Source organism: Prionailurus viverrinus, chromosome C2, assembly GCF_022837055.1.
Source record: "Prionailurus viverrinus isolate Anna chromosome C2, UM_Priviv_1.0, whole genome shotgun sequence".
In the NCBI taxonomy this organism is placed as follows: Eukaryota; Metazoa; Chordata; class Mammalia; order Carnivora; family Felidae; genus Prionailurus; species Prionailurus viverrinus.
In genome coordinates, this window is record NC_062569.1 from 136,127,531 (window position 1) to 136,143,135 (window position 15,605).

Consider the following 15,605-nt stretch of genomic DNA (forward strand, 5'->3'; position numbering starts at 1 on the left):
ACACTTTGAATTACTTAAATGGTCTTAGGAAAAGTGTATGAAAAGTTACAGATGCCTGATAACTTAGGGAAAAAATGAACATAGGCTGCAGTAGGGAAAGAAGCTATGGAACATTTGCAGACCAAATACTATTTTCTCTGTTCTCTTTCCTCTCTTCTCTGATCCCGCCCGCTCCTACATGTGTACCTCCATTTTGAGCACCTGCCTTTGATTTCTCTGCTTTGCATGTACTCTCCCAACAGAGTACATGCATGTCTAGCTTTAACATCTATCAACAGATGAAGAAATTAGTTCTTAGATTCTCAAGTCCATTGAGTACCATGTGATCTGTTCAGTTTATTCAACAAAAGCCACAAGCCAAAGTTAGCTGACCAAGCTATTGAATGGCTGTCATTGACTTGAATTTATGCCTCTTTATCAATTATTTACAGCTGAGAGGGACAGGGGCCTAAAGAAAAGAACAACACACTTTCTTTCAAAGTAGCTATATGGGAAGATCCAGTATATGCAGAAATCTATCACTGCTTTATTATTTTGTTTTCTATACATTTGATTCCCAGTCAACACCTCATTGTTTATATGTATTCAGTCAACATAGGGAATATTGAGTTTATTTTATGCAAACCAAACATGAGTTTCCCCGTCCTTAAATTTATTTGACACTGTTAAACTGAATTTAACCTAGATATCTAATCTTCAAGCTTATACCTGTTCTTGATAATATTTTCAAAACAAGTTCAAACACTTAGAATGTGCTTGCTCAAAAAATGACTTTCAAAACAAGTTGGCATCCTTTTATTTTCTCTATACCATCCCCATATTTAGGCCAAGCCCCCAAATTTTCATAATGCTGTTAGTGATTTGATGTTCAACATTTTACTTCTGCTTTATACAATGCATCTGATTTCATCCTCTCTCTCCCTCTCTCCCTCACCACTGGACAGCCATGTCTGACTGGATAGTTGGCACTTAAAGTCAATAGAAATTCAGCTGTTAGAAAGCTATGAAGGGATCATTGGCAGCTAAGTAAATACTAACACTTCGTCTAGAATGCTGAACTAAATTAGCCCCTAGCTATATCCCAGAGCTTTAAAACTTAAATATAGCCTAAAGTACTCAAACATTTCATGGGATAACTCTTTAAAATAGCTAAACTTCTTTTCCTCCTACATGTGTGAACATCAAAAGTTTTTAATACAATACATAATTCCTAGTTCTTAATGGACAAACTGAAAGACATATTTTTATTATTAAACATAAGAGTTAGTAGGCAGGTCTCTTGTCTGTGTTAGTCGAAAATAGTATTATAATCAATAACTTAAGTATACATTAAATGTTAACCCTAAATGTTTGTACTTATTAAATATTAAATACTAAAATTTTAGTTTTATTATATTCACCTTAATATATTCCCCTAGCAAGTATATTTTCATAGCTTTTAACTTGCAGCAAAATGCTAATATCACTTCTCATGAAGCAATAGCCTGAACATTAAATAAACAAAGTAAGAGAACTAGAGATTCTTCAAACTGCCCACACATATTTTGCTACTTACGGGCTTTATTTTCAACACTTTTAGAATTTCTTGTTGGGGAGATATATCCATGCACAACTGCCATAGCACCTCATTTGTCTCTCTTTGGAATATTTTAGAAATATTTTATATTTAGGAATTTGTGGTTTATGTGTTCACATGATTTTCTGATACAAAAAAAAAATAAGTTTTAAAATGCCTCATTCAATCCCAGATCTTGCTTCAGTCGTCTCTCTCTTCTCTTGCACAGTTAAGCCTCTTGGAAGTTTTATGTGATGTTCACGAATCCAGATCTCTAGCACACATTGTTTCAGCTGTTGCAGTCTGGCTTTTTCCTCCGCTACTATGTTTTGTTCTTGTCTGGGACATCAATGCTAACATTTTTGTGAGAGGTGAATTTTCACACCGTAGCTCTCTTGACTTCTCACTATTACTTGTATCTCTTGAGGATCCTTCTTAAATGCTTTCTTCCTTCCTCAGTGTCCACTTTTGTTTTGCCGGACTCTAACCCTCTGCCCACCCATTGCATTTTTGTTTCAGTATTCCACCCTACGCTTTGTTTTCTTCTCACTCAAACACTTGCCACTGGGTGGCCTGTATTCTTGTGACACCAGTTACCATCTCTCTGTCTCTACCTCACAAATATACTTCCAGCCCAGATCACTTTTTTTTTTAAATTTTATTTTTTATTTTTTTAAGTTTACATCCAAATTAGTTAGCATAGAGTGCAACAATGATTTCAGGAGTAGATTCCTTAGTGCCCCTTACCCATTTAGCCCACCCCTGTTCCCACAACCCCTCCCGTGCACCTCAGTTTGTTCTCCATATTTATGAGTCTCTTCTGTTTTGTCCCCCTCCCTGTTTTTATATTATTTTTGTGTCCCTTCCCTTATGTTCATCTGTTTTGTCTCTTAAAGTCTTCATATGAGTGAAGTCATACAATTTTTGTCTTTCTCTGACTGACTAATTTCACTTAGCATAATACCTTCCAACTCCATCCACGTAGTTGCAAATGGCAAGATTTCATTCTTTTTGATTGCCGAATAATACTCCATTGTATATTTATACCACATCTTCTTTATCCATTCATCCTTCGATGGACATTTTCATCCCAGATCACTTCAGTGAGCTTTAAGTCCATATATCCACCAGGCTCCTGAAGATTCCAAAGCACCGTAAAATTAACTAAGTTCTTTACATGTTTCTTCCAATTTGCTTGTACTCATGTTTCCTGTCTTAGGTAAGTTTCCCTGGAAACAGACTCTAGAATGAAAATTTGCCTGCAAGAAATTTCAGGGAAAGTAATAGGGAACATCTCCTATAGATGTCAGCAAGGTTGGGTTGGCTGAGAGAAGGAGTAGATTGTAACAACAGTAGCAATAGAAGCTTAGCCAGTAACGCAGTGAGCTCTGGAGTTGGGATGGACCCTTGGGGTTGTCCAAGTTGAGGCAAGGGAGTTAAACCATTGTACCATGGCAGTCAGCGGTCATTAGATATTGACTGACTCTTGTAGGAAGGTTAGTAACTTCAAGAGATGCATCTCCTTTGGCCAAGAGCAGTTCCTTAGAAAGCCTCAGTGGTGAGCCAGCAATGACAGAATTCCTGTAGCTGGATGAATGACTACCTTCTTTCTGAAGGGTAGTCTGGGTGACTCAGCAAAGTTCATGACTTACAACATGCATCAACCCCAGCTAGGTATAGATTCCCTAAGATTCCTATTGGCCTCTTTCTGGAGTAACTTAGAAGAAGGTAAATGGCACAAGTAATGCTTCCACCAGTGTTGTAATTCTCAAGGTGACACCTAACATTTCTCTCTCCCACTGCCCAGTCTAGATTCTCCAAGCCCTCTCAAAGTATTTTTGTTAGCCCAAGTAGGTTATAGAGTGGGATGATCTAGATACTGATTCCAGAGGTTTCTGGGTTTGCCTGTTTTCAACATGTCCTTCTCAGGTGGTGGCTGCTGCATTTGTTCATTTGCAACTAATATTGGATAGGGGAATAGCAAGACGGACCACAAATGATTGCCAAATGAGTTTTTTCCTGCCCCCCACCGTGTAAGATCATCTTTGCCTCTTCTCTTACTAGTATGAGATACTAGTTTCTATCATGAAGGGATGGAATCACCAGCTGGCAGCTGTAAATAAAGGTTAGTGATACTCTTATTCTGTCTCTTGGTAAAAGTGTTGTTCTCAGGCAACCAAGATCTCTAGACCCACAAAGCCTGAAGTTCTGAAGACAAGAAGCATTAATTCACCATTTGTGGAATGACAATAAGTAGAACATTTCTATTTTCATTCCTTGATTCCCGTATTTATGTATTCTACCTGTTCAGGATCCAACACCATACTGTGATAATTGTTGTAGGATATCTGCTGCATCCTGGTGTATGGACGATGGATCCTCATCACTCCAGAGTATCATTTTCTAAGTTTTGTATCATCTGCAGATTCAAAATCTGTTTTGTGGCTCTATTAGGATAGCAGCTTCTGGGTGGTATGGTTTGCAGTACAACCAGTAGCTGTCATGGTCATGAGCTCCCTGGCATACCTCTTTGCTATAAAGTGGTCTCCATGGTCTGAAGCAATTTTATGTAGGATTACATGTTTGCAAGACTCTGAATTTTATGCTGGCCAAAGCCCTATAGGAAAGATAAACCCCTAACCGGAATGGATATGGAACCCGATCAAGAAGAATCACTATTGCTTCAAGTTGGAAGTGGTACTCCATAAGAAATGTAACAACAGGTATTAGGGGGTTCTCACTGGTCTACACTCCTGGTTATTTGGACATCAGGCTTGGAGAGTTGGAGCCCATGCTACTGGGGCCATCTACAGCCATGATCCCTGCACTATGGCTACTGTTACGAATCATTCATTGTGCCATTGCTCAGTGATAGAAGTTTGCTCAGGTCAGTTGGTTATGTGCCATTCCGTCTACTTGGTTGGCTAGTGCCTCTTCCATTGAGTATACTCTCTGGTGGCCGTTAACTTGAATTTCAGAGATCTTTTGTACTTTGTGCTCACTGCCATCCATATGGCATTTCTCAAAACTTCGTTATCTTTGATCCCCACTCTTTCAAAGTATGTATTTTCGATTCCCAGAACAAAAAAACAGGTCATTCACTACTACTGATGTCCAAAAATGGGAGAATTTACCAGGGCATGAAGTAAATGTTTATGTCACATCAATAATGGCTGATTCTGAATCTCATTTCTGACAGGGATGGCAAAGAAAATGTATTAACAAAAATATGTTAATCTGCTAAGATACTACATCTGGCACAGCAGATGCAATTGAGGCAATCACTTTTTAAAGTATTCCTTTGCCAGGATCTGCCTGTTTTTGTATGAGCCAGGCTGGTTTAATAGGGATATGTCTGAGACCACTTCCTCTGCATATTTTAAGACTTCAATAATCTCTGCTATTCTCCCTGCTTCCCAGATGCAATACTGTTTTTGATTTATGTTTTGGCTGGGCATGCAGTTTTAGAGGATTCCATGTGGCTTTCCCAATGAGATACCTCTTACCCTTATGCCAAAGAACTACTGTGGTGGTTCTGCTAATTATCAAGTATGTTTATTCCAGCTGTGCATTTGCTAGAATGGCTCCCGGATAGTTTTATGGACCCAGTGGACTCATGGTGAGTCAGAGCTGGAAAACAGGGTTCCATTTTTCATTATTCAATCCATGATGATGTTTTGTGGCCTGTGTATCAATGCCAACTTCAATAGTTTTTGAAGTGTCTGAGTATTCCAATTCACCCTATGTATGATTACCATCTAATTGGCAGTAAGCGCATTTAGGGAAGAATTACTCATTGCACTTGGCAAGGTGTTATGGCATTTTTCTTCAAGGGAACCTGGCCTCTACTTCAGTCAGTGGGTTCCAAGTCTGAGTCCTGGGTCGGGTCCAGAGACTGAGCAAGTGATCATGATTTTATTAGATTGTCTGCCTTCGCCCACTATTCATCTTTGATATTCATCTGTACTTTTAAAAATTCTATACCATGAGAAATAGTTTAATTGGCTGCACATTTCTTTTCCCCTAGAAACACTCAGTTCTGTTCACTTTTTCCATAATCTCTGCAATTCAGGATTTCTGACTGCCAATCCGACATTTATACTGTTTAGTACTGAATTGTACTCTTGCTATCTCCTTGTGCTTAACATAGTCATCTGGTATCTATTTTTTTGAGATCCTATCAACACTTTCTTTCTTTATGCTATGAAGGAGACCAATTCTTTATTAGCATTCTATATTGTCACTCCTGTCGCAGAGAAGATAGCCACCATTGAGCCTCTCAGCAAGCTTGTTGTTCCCTTCACTAATAATAAAGCATCTTCTGGGTGCTCCTGTAAAACAGTTAGCTGGTGAGTTTTCTGGCCTTGTGTTCACTCTACGATGGCAATTTTCTAACAACATACCCCCTCCCTTTGGCATAGCTACCTCAGAATCCAGTGCTTACAATGGCTTCTCCCTACATATGTTGACTAGGTCCCTTTCTACAACTAGAAGACCCCAGAACCAATTCTCTTTGACCATCATTATAATCTGGTGGTCAGGATGAGAAGATTGAGCAGATCCTGAGGAAGGGGTCAATTGTGCTATCAAGTAGGAGATATCCCTACATCATTCTATTAGCAAAGCTAGATGTCAAACATGAGGTTTTGAAATGTGGTGGGATTCAGAGCTAATGGCCAAGAGGGAGTTCTTGAGATGTTTTTGGTGCAAAAGGGTGATTTTATTAAAACACGGGGACAGGACCCATGGGCACAAAGAGCTGCACTAGGGTTGTGAAGAGTGACTGGTTATATATACTATGGAGTTGGGGAGGTAAAGGCAGAAGGGAGGCTTCCGGAAGGACTTTGATATGCTAAATAAGACTCCTAAGATAGCTGAAGCCTTGCTGTTATCAAGCTAAAGTTGTTTTTTTTTTCCTAGTATGGCATTAACATTAGAACTGTAGGGGGTTCATGGAGAAATGCTCTACTCTGTATTTGCCTCAAGTATTTGTCAATGGGCTGCAAGTTATAAGGAAATTTAGTTTAACCTGCTATTTCCTTCTTGCCTTTGTTGCCCACATCACTATGGAGGGGAGAGTGATGTTGGGGTTCCAGGAAACTGTCTATAGGTTTCTGGAGGTGAGGCTATTGGTAAGATTGCCTTTTTCTTATAATTTACTAAGATATTTGTAAACTGATTGAGACTCATGTCTTGCATAATTGTGATCTCTATCAGTTATCTTTTGTTTTCTTTCCTTTACTTTGTTCTTGGGCAGCCAGGAGTCCCTGAGGAATATCACACACACCCACCTGGGGTGGGAGGGGAATGCTAGCTTATACTTTGCCCTCAGCTTGCCTTATATTCCCTCATCAAGATATATCAAACATATTGGCTCAAGCTGAGTCCCTTGCCTTTCCAATCAGTGTTCTGACTTCAGAAGAGAGAATCCAACCTCTCCAGGGATTAGTCTATACTTAGAACTACGTCCTGGGCCTAATTTTTAAGTTTCTGTCCTTTGAGTACAGAAGATAAATGTGTTTTTAAAAATGGCCTTCCGACTTTCATAGCCACTTAAATTAGTGATCAACAATCTCAGTTTTTCTTTGTCTTTCTTTGACATATTGGTAACACCTAGTTACAGGCAACTGATCCCACAGTCCCTATGGTCATCATTTCCCACATAGTTTGCAACTGCCTGAGCTATTGTACCATTAAATGCATTTCCTTCCATTAGTACCCCAACTAAATTCCTTAGTAGTCGAATTGTACCACTAGTGAACCTGGGGCTGCCACTATTCCACGTACCACCAATATGCAGGACCTCATTGCCAATTAGCCATCAAGTAAATGATCCAGGCCCCAAAATCCCATTTTAAATTCTGGTTCCTAGGACAATTCCTGGTTCAACTGTATTAACTGTAGGTACTGAAAGAAAAAGGTACAGGCAGGGGGTTTACTGGATAGTGTCTGAGAAACAACACCTATACCAGAATGAAGGAAACAGAAATGGGCAATGGGAAAATTTGAACTTCAAGAACAATATAGTTTGACTATAGACCACAGCAGATACCCCAGGGTCTCTGGAGTTTTCAGAGGCTTTCAGGGTTGCCTTCCTTGAGGGAAAGGGGCCTAGCCTTTACACAAATACCTTGAACAGCCATTGGATGTGTGAGCTACTTTCTGAGAAAAAAGTTTACCTCTGAGAAACGATGCTTCTTCAGGTGATGGCATTTCCTAGAAGCAGTTCATATGAGAACCATCAACTACCAATACTCCCCGGGTCTAAGGAAATATGTGCCTTCATCCTGAAAGGGAGATTATTTATTGTATATTCCAGCATTTTATAATCATCCACTCAGTGAAAGGCATCTCCATCCAACCAGTATTCCACTTTCTAATAGTAGGAGGCATGCTTGTCTATTTCTACAACACTCACATATGGTCAATCAAATCCTCGCAATTCCACCTTTCAAGTGTCCTGAGGCAGTTCACTTCTTTTGGTATCCTCACTGTATCTGTTCTAGTGAAGACTGCCATCATCTCCTGCTGGGTCACTTGCACCATCCTGCTACTCTCCCACCTTTATTCATGTCTCCTGTCAATTTATTTAGGATTGCAGATAGAGTGACATTTTGAAGTCAATACTCCACTGATTACAGCAATGTAAACCTTTTATGAATACTTCACAATGAAGTCCAAATTTGTAAAATAGCTCAAAAAACTCCTTATGGTTTCCTGATTTATATTTTAAATCACATTTCATGGTGTGTTGATATACTAGGGTTGCTGTGACAAAAGACAACAGACTGAGTGACTTAAACAACAGAATTTTTTTTCCTCACAGTTCTGAAGGCTGGAAGTCCCAAGATCAAGGTGTTAGCAAAGTTGATTTGTTGTGAGATCTCTTGTCTTGGCTTGTAGGTGCCCACCTTCTTCTGTTTTACATGGTCTTTCCTCTTTGAGTGTCTATATCCTCATATCCTTTTCTTATAAAGACACTGACTGTGTATATTGCATTAAGGCCCACCCCAATGAACTCATTTATTCTTAATTACCTCTGCAAAGAAGCTGTCTCCAAATTCAATCACATGAGGTGGTACCAGGGTTAGGACTTCAACATAAGAATGGGGGGGAGGGGGCAAAATTACTTAATAATACACGTCACCTTTAAAATCTGGTGAACTATATTACTTCTCCAAATATGTTGTGTTCTTACTTAAGTTTATCTAGTTTTCCTGTTTTCACTTTCTTTCATCCCTCTTCTCCATTCCTTCAGGATTTGAATTGAATGTTATTCTCACTAGAACACTTTCCTTGTATCTGTAAGGTTGAATTAAGTGCTTTTTCCCTGAATTCTCGTTGCACTCTTTTTATTTACACTATAACGTTTATCAGATGTTATTTTAATTATGTACTTATTCATTTATTTCCCCCAGTAGACTGTAAGCTCCAAAAGAAAAGAAATATTGTCATATTCACTATTATATCTCCAGGATCTAGCACAATACCTAATGTGGATTAAAATCACTATAAATAATTTTGACCTTCTCTCTTTTCTTGCATTATTAATCACTTAAAGGCAGATTGTATGCTTTATTCAACATTATTTCTACTGTAGCATCCAGAAAATCATTGTTTACCTAACAATAAGTATATAATAATTGCAGATTCAAATTTATTTAAATATTTTCTTTAAATACCTTATCAATTTTTGAAACACAGAAATGTAATTACTTCAGGAATTATATAAAATGTAGTTATTAACTCATCTGTCTATACACTTTCAGTAGGTTCTGATTATGCCTAACATATCAATAATATTTTTTTCAGAAGTGAATTTTAAATGGCAGGCCAATGAAATATTTGGATTTCATTTAAAAAAATTTTAAATGTCAGTTCTTTAATATTAATTATTTTCCACAACCAGGGTGTATGTATGTATTTAGACAATGAATGCCTTAATAAAATGTTTTAAGAGCAATCTAGGTGGTTTTTCTTTTTTAAAATTAAATTTAAATGAGTTTAAAAGACACACTTAAGGGTTTTATGGGAAAAGAGTAGCACAGTGCACCTAAAAAGTTACTTACAATTTGATAAAATATGATACCCAGAAAAGCTGGAAGAAAGGAAGTAACTAGAAATAGGGGAGCAAATATCTTTGGGCATCATTCTCAGAAATGAATCATAGTAATTAAGAGGAAGGAAGGAATTTAGAGAAAGATCTAGATGCATTATTTTCAGAAACTAAGATTTGAGATAGATTCAAATGTCTTGTCCTCTGACCACAAATTTAGTAACAGCAGCAAAATCAGATCTTCACATGCTTTGCATAACATTGTATTTTCAAACTCAAAAAATTCTGCACTAAATACGTCTACTATACATCTGTATTTACAAGACAATACAAACCCGTATCACTCTTTAAAAAATGGGTTGTTCACTGCCTGCTATTGGGCACTTCTTTTTGAAGTATGGGAACTCTATAAAAATGAAATTCAAACCTAAGCACATTAGAGCTTTTTAGCAGAAACACATAGGTGGCATAGTTCAAAGAGAAAGGGTTAGTAAAGAGTTTCTAATACCAGTTATCTTACAGAAATTATATCTTTATCTTTTAAGACATAGAGTAAAAGCATATTGATGAAAACAAAACCAAAAGTATAGCAAACAGTTGTTTAATAAAGTTCATTGACAAGGAGAAGACATGCATGGAACGTCAATTATAATTAATAATAAAAGGCATATTCCCTTATATTTGTACAATATTTGCCAATGTTAAGGTGCTTCGGATATAAATTATCTCTTATTTGAGCCACATGTTAATGAGGTACATGGGTCACTTGATGTTATAATTTATACATCCAGACACAGAAGCTCAGAGTTTCTGTGATTTGTCCACATTTACTGAAGTAAATGGTCTCTCATCAGAATCACCAATGCCTTCCACAATGCTAAAGCCACTGATCAATTCTCAGTCTTTATCTCACTTGACCTGGTAGCAGTATTTACCACAGCTCATGATTTACTCCCATATCTTTGGAACACTGCCTTTATTTGGTTTCCAGCACATAGCTCGCTTTTGGTTTTATTCCTCCCTCAATAGCTCATGCCCTTCTATTTCCCTTTGCAGCTGCTTCCTCTTCTTTCTGATTCCTTAACATCAAATGCTCTCTTTGCTTTTGGAGATAGATTCGCTCCCTTATTGATCTCATTGTTCCTCATTGCTAAAAGTACCCAAAATACCTCTTTAAAATGTATTTCTCTAACTTGAACCTTCCTAGTATGGTCTGGATTTATATATGTGACTATCTATGCAATATATCCATCCAGGTGGCATATAGGTAGCTATCTCAGGTTAGACATGGCTGACAAATTCCTTACTCCCTTCCCCCAACCTTTTGTACCCATGGACTTCCCCACCACTATGTATCCCTAACAGTCAGAGAGCAAATTTTGTGAGATGGAGGCTGAGATTTGACCATTGGCTTTAAAAATGTGCAAGTCAATGCTGAATTTGACAAGAGGCAGTTTACTTATGTAAATATGCATGAGTTGCAAAATCACTGAGTTTCCTTAAGTGGATATATAAAAAATGTTTGAAAGTGCTGTTAAACCTCACCATCTTCCCTTCTTACACCCTTGTCAAAGCCAAAAGCATCTCCCACTTGAATTATTGTAATAAGCTATCTCTTATTTGTTTAATATCACTGCTTCCATTTTTGTCCCTCCCCAACCCAGACTACTGGCAACCCAGCAGCTCTCGTAATCTTTTTTTTTTTTTTTAATTTTTTTTTTCAACGTTTATTTATTTTTGGGACAGAGAGAGACAGAGCATGAACGGGGGAGGGGCAGAGAGAGAGGGAGACACAGAATCAGAAACAGGCTCCAGGCTCTGAGCCATCAGCCCAGAGCCCGACGCGGGGCTCGAACTCCCGGACCGTGAGATCGTGACCTGGCTGAAGTCGGACGCTTAACCGACTGCGCCACCCAGGCGCCCCTCTCGTAATCTTTTAAAATCAAAATCAGATAATCTCACTGTTCTTGGCAAAACCCACCAGTGGCCTGATCTTGCTCAGACTAAATGTAGGTCCTTACTGTGGTCTAGAGGATGTTCCCTAACTCCACTGCCACCTTGTAACTCTGCAATGTCAGCTTCTGCATCTCACCCTTGCTCATTGTGCTGCAGTCACATTGATGTCTTTTGCTGTCCTAGAAACACATCATGCAACACCCATCTCGGGACATTTGCACTGACTGTTTCTCTCTCTAGAAAGCTTATCTCTGGCTATCATTTTTTTAAATCTTTCTGTCTCCTCCTTTGTTCAAATATTGCCATTCCCAATGAGCCCTGCATTAAAATTCTAATCTCCGTTCCCTTTCTTATTTTTATTCATATGCTCATTATCTGGACTATTTATCTATTTATTTATTTGTCAGAATGATATAATATCCTAACAATATGAAGGCAATTATTGGGAACAAGTCAGGTGTCATGCCTTCTATGGAGATTCTTAAAAAGGCCATTTAATGATTATTAATTAATAATGACCACTTCCCTTTGGAGAATGAGAATATTTAAACAAATATGTAGGGTCATGAATGAGAATTTGAATACCAGACGTCATACACTATTGGATATTAATGCTTTGGCTTAAATCATGACTTATAGTTAATTACTGTATGTATTACTGAGACTTTTCTAGAATAATGTTCTCAATCTTAATTCATAAACCAAATGTCAAGAAATACTTATCTATCTGGGAATCAGAAAAGATGATCAATTATAACTTCCAGTTTGTGCTGAAAGGATCAGAGATCAATCACCTTGATATTGTAGGGAGGAAATTAAGAGAAAATTGCTATGATATATATGAGCAATGGTCTCAGATAGCCACTCTGCCAATTGAGTTTATTGCTTTCTTATTTGGGAAACATCTAGAGGTTGAACAGTACCACTTAGACTCCTATGAGAACCTTGGCAGAAATTTAGCCCACTGTGTCAAGGTCCATAAATGGCTTAAACAAAACAACATCCCTGCTAAAAGAGTGTGAAGCAGAAGAGAGGATTGGGACTTAGATGAACATATCCAGCTATATTGGTTTTTCTCTTTGAGTGTTTGCTATAAAAAGCATGTAGTATATTCCAGATAATGAAAGCAGCTTAAGAAAAACTGAAATTATCTCTAATTTACTCATATTTTTTCATACTCCATTCTAGAAAATCTCCCCAAATTTAAATTAAACATCCCTACAAAATTAATGATCCCTACCAGTTGAATAATGTACCTCAAAATTCACGTCCTCCAGGAATCTCAAAATGTGATCTTACTTGGAAATGGGGTCTTTGCAGATGTAATTCATTAAGATGCAAACAGAATTAAGATAGAATCTAAATCCAATGACTAGTGTTCTTAAAAGAAGACCAGAGAACACATACTTATGGAGAAAAGGCCATGTGAAAACAAAGGCAGAGGTGTAAGTATGTTGCTATAAACCAAAGAATGCCAGGAATATAAGCCTTCAGAATCTGTAAAAAATAAGGAAGCGCTCTCCCCGGGAGCCTTCAGGGAAAGCCTAGCCCTGCCAACATCTCAATTTTTAGACTTTGGGCCACCACAGTTGTGAGAGAATACATTTCTATTGTTTTAAGCAGCCAATTTGTGGTAATTTACTATAACAGCCCTAGGAAACTAACACACATAGTATAAATAAAATGAGGCTATGTAATAATTATAATTGGCCATCTATAACAATTGTTGCACCAAAATTATAATTTGTAAATTAACAGGTGAAGAAATACCCAGCTTCTAATCAATACAATCTAGTAACAACGTAATTAAATACATTTATACCTAAACAATCACATTGTCCTTTCTCTAAAGAAACAACGATATAAAATAAGGGATAACTCATTTGAAACTAGCAAGGCAGGGACTAAACAGCAAATTGTTACCAGGAAATTCTCTGAAGCTTCAAAGATAGAAGATGTACTGACTTGCTAATTTATACATGTATTTAACATATATTTGATAAGCTGTCAAAAACATTATGCCATACTAAAGAGTTATATTTTCATTGTAAATAAATTAAAGCCTATTTGGACAAAAATGTATTGTGAGTATGATTAATGTAAGCTAGTAATCATCTCTGTATAGATTAAAATATTTAAAGTCTAGAAACTAGAAACTAAGGAATGGAATAAAGAATACAGTGACTGTGTTATGACATACCTCACTAACTTATTCAGCCACACAGTCAAGTATTTATTAAGCAGCTTCTTTATTAGACAGTGAAAGTTCTCTAATGATATTTCTTTGGTTTTCCTAATCACTTTCCCAGAAATCATCTCTATTGTTATGTGTCAAATCATAACAAACAAACACAGGTACATCCAATTTTCTCTTTCCTCTGCCTTTATTTGATCCTCCTTGTGCATTCAGGAGGCAGAAACCACAATTTAATTTGAACAGAAGAGTACTATAAATAATTGGTAATAATAAGAGCAAAGAAATGATCAAGATCTAAAGAGAATTTCAGAATACATAAGGAAGAAAGGACAAAACTGGGCAAGTGTGTCCCCTCCCCAAGGCTGGGATACAGATTGCCTTTAAGAAGTTGTGGTTGCATCGCATTGGATGGCATTAAATGTTTATTGGGCTACCCTAGCTATAGGTAGGGGCTGAAAACACTCCATCTGATATGCAAGTGGGCAGAGAAAAAGGTGCACGGAAGCAGTTGAGGTGTCAGGAGCCTGGGGTACATACACAGTGTGCTGTCCGTAGGGTTGCATAAGCTGCCGTTACCCTTGAGGGTGTGTGGGCTGACTGATGCTGGCAAGCAAAGGTGGAGAGGGAGTTGGAACTTTGGGACCTGCTGACTGCCAGGACAGCATAAGGGTCTGGGGTGTGCACTGTTTATTTCAGGAGGGCAGCAGTAAAGTGGTTACCAGATTAGAGTGGGGTCAGCAAGCTTGCTAAGAAGCTACATGCTCTGGGCTTAGGCACAATCACTACACAAGGGCAGAAAGGAGAAACAAAAATGGCAACAAAATAGAGGTAGGAGGAAAAGCACCTTACTCCTGTAAGGTCTTTCCAGAGCTCTCTACTGATAGAACTTACTATTGTGCTTGCTCTAGATCTTTTTGATTGCAGAACCAGTAAAGAAAGATGTATTTGGAGGCAAGAGCAATCCTTTGAAATCTAGAACATTCTTCTTTGGTTCTCTAATTCAAATATTTCTAAAACCACTGTCTTAGGTTCTCACTGGACTAAATTTTAAGTCTCATTTTCCATTTCCAGGTCTCATTTTGTTTGGCCACTGCTATTTTGATATATTCCTTATTTTGCAAACAGTTCTCTTCAGAGCCACCATTTTGCACACCTCTAGGGGATATTTATATCAGAGCCTGTGTGGATGACACATACCATTTTGGGTGGTTCAGTGAACAGGCACAGCTCTTAAATATCTATATCTCTATATATTATATTTTAGGTCACGTAATTTAATTTCTTAAGAATAAAGTTCAAACTCCTTAATATTTTATGCTGTGCCCTCTCCGATCAATCTTCCAGTGATATTTCAAGACTCTACTTTCGCTCCCTACTTGATCCTACAGATGCTCCCAATACTACTTGTATTACCATTTGGCCTTTGGGCTTCGATACATTATGCCAAAACTAGATTGTTATTATTTTGTGTTTCTTCCCATAGATACTTTACTACATTGACTCAGGATTTGGCCCAAATGGTATCTCCTTCACTGATCTTCTGAAATAGAAACATTTACTCCTGATGAGAACCATTGCAACATGTTCCCTGTAACTCCTTTTTAGCACATGCTTGAGTTACTATATGATATCAAAATTAAAACATACCTCTCCATATTCATTCTTTAAGATTAGGGACTGTGTACCTCAGTTACATAATATTTTGGACAAAGAAGATGTCCAGTTTATTTATTTTAATCTGATAATGAATGACTTTCTAATAATCTTGTAAATTTTTAAAATATCACTCAAATTTTTCCTTTATTTTAATGAAAACGAAGATCGAAAATATACTAAACATT